Source organism: Ictidomys tridecemlineatus, unplaced genomic scaffold, assembly GCF_052094955.1.
Source record: "Ictidomys tridecemlineatus isolate mIctTri1 unplaced genomic scaffold, mIctTri1.hap1 Scaffold_4306, whole genome shotgun sequence".
NCBI lineage: Eukaryota > Metazoa > Chordata > Mammalia > Rodentia > Sciuridae > Ictidomys > Ictidomys tridecemlineatus.
Window position 1 is genome coordinate 37,607 of NW_027522784.1, and position 9,044 is coordinate 46,650.

At 34.4% G+C, this 9,044-nt stretch overlaps 1 non-coding gene across 1 annotated transcript; it reads left to right on the top strand.

The window, feature by feature from the left end:
- Positions 1-349: 349 nt before the first annotated feature.
- Positions 350-423, top strand: Trnaa-ugc (transfer RNA alanine (anticodon UGC)). Its single transcript has one exon. It is a non-coding gene; the product is annotated as a tRNA-Ala (tRNA).
- Positions 424-9,044: the final 8,621 nt, after the last annotated feature.

Here is a 9,044-nt window from a genome sequence, read left to right on the forward strand (position 1 = left end):
TGTGTTTAGAAATCTTGTTAAGGAAATCTGTTCCTGAGCTGATATATAGGAGTGTGGGGCATACATTTTCTTCTAGCAGAATTTCTGATCTAATTCCTAGGTATTTGATCCACTTTGAGTTTTGGAACCCACCTAGATGCCTTTCATCAGATCAATGGATAAAGAAATTGTGCTATATATACACAGTGGAGTATTTCTCAGCCATAAAGAAGAATAGAATTATGGCATTTTCTATAATGGATGAAATTGGAGATTACCATGTAAGTGAAATAAATCAGTCTTAAAAAGTTAAAGGTTGAATGTTTTTCTCATATGCAGAAGCTAATCCAAAATAAAGGGCAGCAGGGTCTGGGGGTATAGCTCAGTTGGTAGAGTGCTTGCCTTGCATGCACAAGGCCCTGGGTTTGATCCCCAGTACCACAAAAAATAAAAAATAAATATAAAAATAAAGGGGGGGGTGTCATAAAAACAGAGGAAATATCAGTAGAGCAGATTAAAGGGATTGAGAGGGAACATGGAGGGGTGGAAAAGTGAAGAGCAGTGGAACAAATCTGAACTTTCCTATGTACATACACATAGAACATGCCACAGAGGATCCCAACAACAAGTATATCCATGATAAAAAAGTTTTTAAAAACTATAAATAAATTAAAGAAAGATCTGGAGATTAGAGGGAGGGAATCAGGAGGAGGAAGTGTGGGGAAGAAGTGCTAGGGACTAAATTAGAACAAATTATATTCCATGCTCTTGTAATAATATCAAAATTTATCATGAATCATGTATATAATATAATATGCATGTATATTTTAATATGTATAATACATCAATAAAGACAAACAGTAAAATAAGAAAATATATTTTTAAAAAGTCTCTAAAGTTAATGACTTACAAATATCAGATAGACAAACCTATAAGTAAGACTATCTAAAATTTTTACCTGGGGATTCAGCATATCTTTTGCCAGGGCCAGCTTTCTGGTAGCTCATGAAGGACAAATGTATGCATCAATCTCATCATTGTTTTCAGTGTCCTCTGGGTGGCTTACATTTGTTCATAAAAGGAAAGAGGTTGAAGATGACACATGAAAAGCAAGGTTCAGATGCAAGAGGAGACTATCTCCTGGACAATACCGTTGAGTCAGGAAGTTAAATTGAATCTGGAACCTGTCCCCTACCCAGACCTTGATCTGAGTTATAAAACAAAGAAAAAAAATTATCTTCATTATTTTTGCAAATTTAATTTGGTCTTTCTGTGTCCTAAACTGAATATATCTCATTGATATACATCTTTCAGGGTAAAATAACTGAAGTTCTATTCAGCTTTTAGAAAGCAATCGAAAAACATTGTCATGGTTTGAATGTAAGAGAGATCCTGGGCCTGGGGTACCCAGTCAAATAGAATTGGATTCCTGACCTTCCAAAAAGGTCACATGTGAGACAATGCAAGGAGGTTTAGAGGAGAAGCGATTGGGTTATAAGAGCCTTCACTCAATCAGTGACTTAACCGCCTGATGGGAATGAGTGGTAAATGAAGACAGGTAGGACTTGGCTGGAGGAGGAGGGCACTGGAGAGCTGGCTTTGGGGTATATATTTGTATTTGGCAAATGAAGATCTCTCTCTCTCTCTCTCTCTCTCTCTCTCTCTCTCTCTCTCTCTCTCTCTGTGTGTGTGTGTGTGTGTGTGTGTGTGTCTGCTTTATGATCATGACGTGAGCTACTTTCCTCCACCACACTTTACCACCATGATGTCAATTGCTTTCTAAAAGCTGAATAGAACTTCAATTATTTTCCCCTGAAAGATGTATATCAGTGAGATAGATTCAGTTTAGAACACAGAAAACCCAACTCAAATCTGAAGAAAAAATGAAGATATTTTGTTTGTTTGTTTGTTTTAGAAATCAGATCAAGGTCTGGGTAGGGAACAAGTTCCAGATTCAATTTAACTTAGTGACTCAAAAGTAGTATCCAGGAGACAGTCTCCTCCTGCATCTGAAACTTGCTTTCCATGTGTCATTGTCCACCTCTCATTTTCTTTTTTTTTCTTGACATATCATTTTTCATACGTTAGAATCAAATGGGTTATGAACTCCCATTTTTACCCCAAATACAGATTGCAGAATCACATCGGTTACACATCCACATTTTTACATACTGCCATATTAGTGACTGTTGTATTCTGCTACCTTTCCTATCCTCTACTATACCCCCTTCTCATTTTGTTTTTATGAACAAATGTAAGCCACCCAGAGGACATTGAAAAAACTTGAGCCCCAGTAGAATGGAGCCAGCCTTCTATGGACTGAGACCTCTGAAACTGTGTGACCCAAGTAAACTTTTTCTCCCCTATAATTGTTCTTTGACAAGTCTTTCAGTCAGAACAGTAAAAAAACGGAAATAGAAATCCTGTCTCAAAATCACATTTTAAAAGGTGTGAATGTGCAGCTAGCTCAGTGGTTGAGTGCTTGCCTAGTAAGCTTGAAGGTCTGATTTTAATCCCCAACATCACAAATGAGTAAATAAATAAATAAAACCTAAACATTTGGACTGTACACAATATAAGCATGATATATGGAAGTAGACATACATTATAATAGACTGAAAAATACCACATCTCTCCCAAAGATATCTGTATACCTATAAGCTAATCCCTGGATCCTGATAATATTACCTTGCATGGAAAAAAAATGTTTTGCAGATGTAATTAAGTTAGAGCTTTTGAGATGGGAAATTATTATGGGTGATATTCTGTCTCTAAATAAAATACAAAAAATAAGGCTGGGGATGTGGCTCAGTGGTCGAGTGCCCTTGAGTTCAATTCCTGGTATCGGAAAAAAAAAAAAAAAGAAAATCTTTTATAAAAGAGATTTCAGACAAATGGAGAAGAGGAAAAGGTAAGGAGATGGAGCAGGAAAGGATTTGAACATGTAGTCTGCTGGCCTGGATACTGGGAGAAGAGGCATGAAGAGAGCAAGTGTGAAATCCAGCTCCCAAGCTGGTAAAGGCAGGAGGGTGGCAGCCAGCATCTCAACTTCAGCCCAGAGAAACTGACTGCATTCATAAGACTTCCAAAACTGAAAGACAATAAAGGCTTGCTGGTTTTATCTAGAACCAGAAGCCACATTGTGTCTCAGGTTCAACAGCCACAGGAAACGAATGCACATATGAAAACAAGTTTCCAATAAGTGTTGTTCTGAAGGCATGATATCACCACATCTGGGGACTCCCACGGCATGCTCATCTTCAGGTGGCATCAAATGACTCCCTTTCTACCCAAAGTTGTCACTCATCCCAAGGTTGGACCAAGACACTAGTAATTCATTCCAAACAAATGTTGGATTTGTTGTAAAATTAGAATACCCATGGGGAAAAAATCAGCCACAGAGTAGAAGAAATCAAATGCTTTGTATATGCTATTCCAAATACTTGGAAATATTTCTGTATGTGTTAGGAGTATCTTCCTCAGTTGAATGGTATACAGTAATGGATCAGAACCGAGATCTCTCCAAAGTCATTTTTCTATATACTCACCCCTATTTTTTTGTTTTTGGCAGTGAGATACATCAATTTTAGAGTGTTTTTCATTTTTATTTTACATTGTTAAATATCTATATATCATGCCCTAGTTGTGCCTTTAATTTTCAAAGTCCATGGTACGGCTATAATTCTTAAATGACTGAATTTTGAAAGTCAGAAGTATGTCCTACCATCTCTCTATTTTTGCATTTATATGACAACTTCATTTATTTATCTCAAAGATAATACCAAATTCTAATTTCTGATTTCCAAGAAATAGAATAAAAGAAACAGGCCAGTCCAAATTCCATAAGAGACCAATCAAGTCCCTGCTGTGACACACTTTCCTAACAATAATTCACTGTAATGACACCCATAACGAGTGTAACTAACAATCAATTCTGTAATTTTTCATATGATGTTTTTCTCCCTTAACTAGAACAGATCTCAGGAGAGGAATAGGCTGTATGTATCAATATTGCCTGGCTCATAATAAGTATCTGTTGAATGACTGGATACAATAAATATATGTTATTGTTTCTATTTATTGAACTCATGATCATGATGTAAGTTGCGAATTATTTCATACATAAAGATAAGAAATCTGTACTGTATATGTCTCCCTTAGAATATTTCAATTTTAATACATTAACTAAAACATTTTGTTTCTATTCCTTGATTATTGCAAATAGGATAAACTCAGAAATATTTGAACTACATATTAAGCACATTATCAGTAAAATGTTATATGACATAGTATTATAGTTTGGATACAAGGTATCCCCCCAAAAATTCCTGTGTTAATGAAGGAATGTTCAGATGTAAAATGATTGGATTGTGAGAGGTGCAATCTCATTGGGTGGATTAATAATATGCAAGGACTAACTAGGTGGTTACTGTAGAGGGTGGGATATGGCTGGAAGAGGTGGGACTCTGGGGGCATGCCCTTATGCTATTATGTTCTGCCTCACTTCAGGTCCATAACAAAGGAGTTGGCCCATCATGGACAGAACCTCTGAAATAATGAAGTAAAATAAGCTATTTATCCTCTAATTTGTTTTGTTAAAGAATTTTGGTCACAGTGATAAAAAGCTGACTAACATATCTAGAGATTATAGCATCAGTATCCAGCACTTGGAGCATTCAATATTTACATACAAGATAGAAGTGTTTCTCTCAAGTGACTTACAACGTTATTAAACAATAATAAATGAGAATGATGTGAATTTTGCTCCCTATATTTTAACAGAATAAATTATTTTATCTGAATTTAAGATAAATAAAGTAAACTTGCAATAAAAATATCTTCAGATTGTTAGAGTGAAAATCCGACTGTGAAAGTACATATTCTATCAATCACGACTCCTTCTGTGTACATAGGATGAAAAATTATACATTAGAATGCTGGAAAAAATCCAAATAGAAATTACATCATTTCTTCCACAGAAACTGAAATTATGCAAGGTAATAGAAAATACATTATAAAGTTAACAATGTGAAAAGTGCTTCAACGGTCAGCTCAAGGGGCACTACCTGTTCTCCACACATAAACAGAATTTTGTTTACTGCTCAGGAAAGGCATCAAATGAAAAAATGGTTTGGGAGGTGATTTGAATGATAGTTGGAAGTAAGACAAGCAGAAAATTCCAAGCCAGGGAAATGACTTTGAACCAGGATGTAGAAGTAGCATACTGAGCCTACTGAAGTTAATGAATATGCCTATCATGACACATCTTAGCGAGAATGTGCAGCATGAGCTAATGAGATAATAACTTCTATGCTTTTCCAGATGCTGAAAGATATTTTTCCTCTTCCTACCCCAAGGAATATGTAAATTCCTTTCAGGGCAAAGGTCCACTCGTGCTACCAAAGGATGCACCTGGAATTATTATATAACCTGGACAGGAAATGTAACTTTATTGACACCTTAAAGAGCAAAATGCTACAGGGAAATGATGCTTAATGAGCTTTTAATTGGTTTTCCATTGAATCTATTACATCAGTTATAATCAATTTGGAGATAACTGACAATTTTGCAAAGTTTATCTTTTCCTAATCAATTAATATTGCATACTTTTCCAAATATTTACATCTTATTACAAACTTTATTTTTTCCTTTGAGCCTTATAAAGTTCATATCATACTTATCCATGGATATGAAATTTTTCTTATGCTATTTTAAATGGTATCTTTAATTTTTTCCTTTGTTTCTGTGATACATAGGTATAGATATTAATTTGAATATTAATATATATTCATACATACACATAAAACTGATTTTTATATAAGTTATGCACACAGAAAACTTGACAATCTCTCCTTTAATTTAATAATTTGGTAATAAAGCAAGTACTATATTGTTTTGAATCTTCCACCTACCCGGTCAAATTCTCTTTCAACAATAACAATTCCTATTCTTTCCTTACAATTCTATAAGTAGAGTCACTTTATTTTACTTACTGTGGTTATTTGCCTTAATATGCCACATAGATTGTTAAAAAAAAAATGAAACCAGTAGTAGTGATTGTGGTGAATTGTTTTATTACTTAAACATCGTTTCCTCTTTTTAGATTAAGTTACTTCCACTTTTTTCGTTTGCAAAAAGCTTTTGTGTATTAATTTTATCAAATGTTTTCCCTGTATTGCTGAATAGATTATGCAATTTTCCTCCTTTATTCTGTGACAAAACATATGCTTTTATTTTCAACTACTACGCCAACTTTGTTTTTTGACCATAAATTAATTCAACTTGAACTGAAGCTCTTCCATATTTGTTAATACTTTGTTAGGATTTGTTTTACCTATACTGCTAAGTGAGATTGGAATATGTTATTTTCTCACACCATCATTTTTGGGTGTAGTAGGAAAGTTTTCTTAGCTTTATAACATGAGTTAGAATACATAGCTTCTTTATTCAATTCTTTGGAAGATCTAGTACAGTTTTAGAATTATTTTCTTTTTGAATATTAGATTAGACTACTCAGAGAAGTCAGCTGAGCCTGGAATGTTATTTCAATAATTTATTTAATCAAGCTACTATATAATTTTAGAACAAATATAGTCAGTTTTAATAAGCTTAATTTTTCCAGGAATTTTTCCATTACATTAAAATTTTTCCAGTTTTCATCACAATTTTTCTTACTAAATTGTTAATTTTGCTAGGTCATCATCAATTTTTCATTAGCTCTACCAGCTAATAATCTACTATAGACTTGTATTACCATAATATTGATAGTGTTTCTTCTCTTCTTCCAACTTGATCAATTTCTCCAGAGATTTGCTAAACAGCTATGGAAGCTTTGGAAGCTTTAGATGTCTATTTATAAATTTTAAAACACATAGAACTTTATGTTTTTTCAATGGATTTATACATTTTTGTATGTTTAAAATGAATTCACAAGGAAAACTACTAAATTCTATGAAGTAAATCAGATACCTAAATAAATGGAGAGATAGTCCATGTTCATGGATCAGAAGATTCAACATTGCCAAAAGGTCAGCTCTTCCAACATGATTCGTATATATTCCACTCAATCCTAACCAAAGCCCTGGAAATTTATTTGCTGAATACTGATAAACTATTTCTAAAGCAGATATGCAAAAGCAAAAAAAAATTATAATCATAATAGCTAATACAACCTGAAGGAGAGGAACATCTTCAGGGGACTGATATTCCTCAACTTCAAGATTTACTATAAAAATACAGTAATAAAGATCATGTGGTAGTGGAGAAAAAAAATACACCACACATCCAGTGATCACACTCCCTGTTATTTACTGAATGTAGTATTAGAGATAAGGTAAAGTGTGTTTAGTATTGTAAGAAACTGTCAAGCCACCTTCCATTGTTATATACTAAATGAGTTTATACAAAATCTTGCACCCAAGGGTTTATAGCAGCTTTAATCTTAGTTGTCAACCAAGATGAAGTCAATCAAGATGTCCTTGATGAATGTAGGTGAATGCATAAACAAACAGTAATTCATCCAAACAATGAAATTATATTTGGTACTAGAAAAAACTCAGCTATCAAGCCATGGAAAGACACAGAGGAAACTTAAATGTATTTCATTAAGTGAAATAAGCCAATCTGAAAAAGTTTCCAATTATACTACATTTTAGAAAAAGAACAACTCTGAAGATGATAAAAAGATAAGCAGCTACTGGCAAATAACAGAGGATCAAGGACTTTTAGGGCAATGAAACTATTTTTTATGATACTTCAATGGTGGGTATATCTCATTATACACACGTTTGTCAAAACCCATGAAGTGTACAACACAAAGTAAACCCTGATGTGAACTATACACTTAACAACTGATCATCTGTAGCAAATGTACCATTCTAGTTGTGGGTGTCCACAGTGAGGGAGGCTGTGTAGATATGTGGACGGGGAGTTTATGAGAATTCTCTACACTTCCAGCTCAGTTTTGCTGTGAACTTAATATTGTTCTAGAAAATTTTCAGTCTATTTTTAAAATAATGTGTATTCTGAAATGCTCTTTACATGTGTGGATTTTTCCTTACAGTGTGCTAATATTCTTTATTCTGACTTTCTGCCTGTATTTTAAAAACTGCCACAAGCACATATTTCATATCACTATATCACTACCTCAGTTATTCTTACCATCATTGAGATATCGCACCATAACTGAAAGCAGAGGTCAGAGCCATGACACTATTTGTAAGTCTGAGATATTTCCTATATCTTTCAAAGAAATCCACTCATCCAGTATGTTACTAAGCTTTCAACACTCTCTCAAGGGTAGCCTTTCCTACATTGGTTTCCTGACTTTCTGGCAGAGCTGTGACTCCCTGTATGTGTTTCTGGATTACCATAATACTCTTATATTACTTATTTCCTCCAGGATAGAACTTTTCTATTCCAGCACCTATGAAAGTTACCCCAAATACTATATATCAAACAAATGTTTGCCATGTAAATGGATAAGATTAATTGTGTGAAATTATAATGGGCAATTGGAGAGATTTGGTCTAAATTTTTTCTCCTCTACAAATTAACTTCTAATTTTTTTCCAATGTTTTTTCCTTTTGTACTTCTCCTGCTTAAATACAGGCCAATCTGTTTTTAACATGGATAACCATCTTGGTCCTGCTTTTTTAGATTTGCACCTGTCCTTCTGTGTTAACTCTGGTACATAAGTGCCCCTCCTTCCACCAGGATGTGGAGTTTTGATCTGGGCTGGCCTCATGACTTACTTTGACCAAGAGAATGTAGTGCATTAATTCCAGGACAACTAACAGGCATGGCAGGGTCCATCTCCTCCCTCTTGAAAACCAGTTACCATCTAGCTGGTTTATAGATTTAAACTAGTGAATGATGGAAAGTCATGGAGAACAAAGTCACAGAAACTGTACAAGAGCACTTCAGCAAATATGGGAGCCTCCTAGATGCTCTAGCCACAGTAGAACTCCTCCTTGAACTGGCACAGAAATGATCCCAGGCAACCATGTGAAGAAGAACTTTCCAACTGATTCCAACCAAAGCCAAGATCAGAGTTAATACTAGTA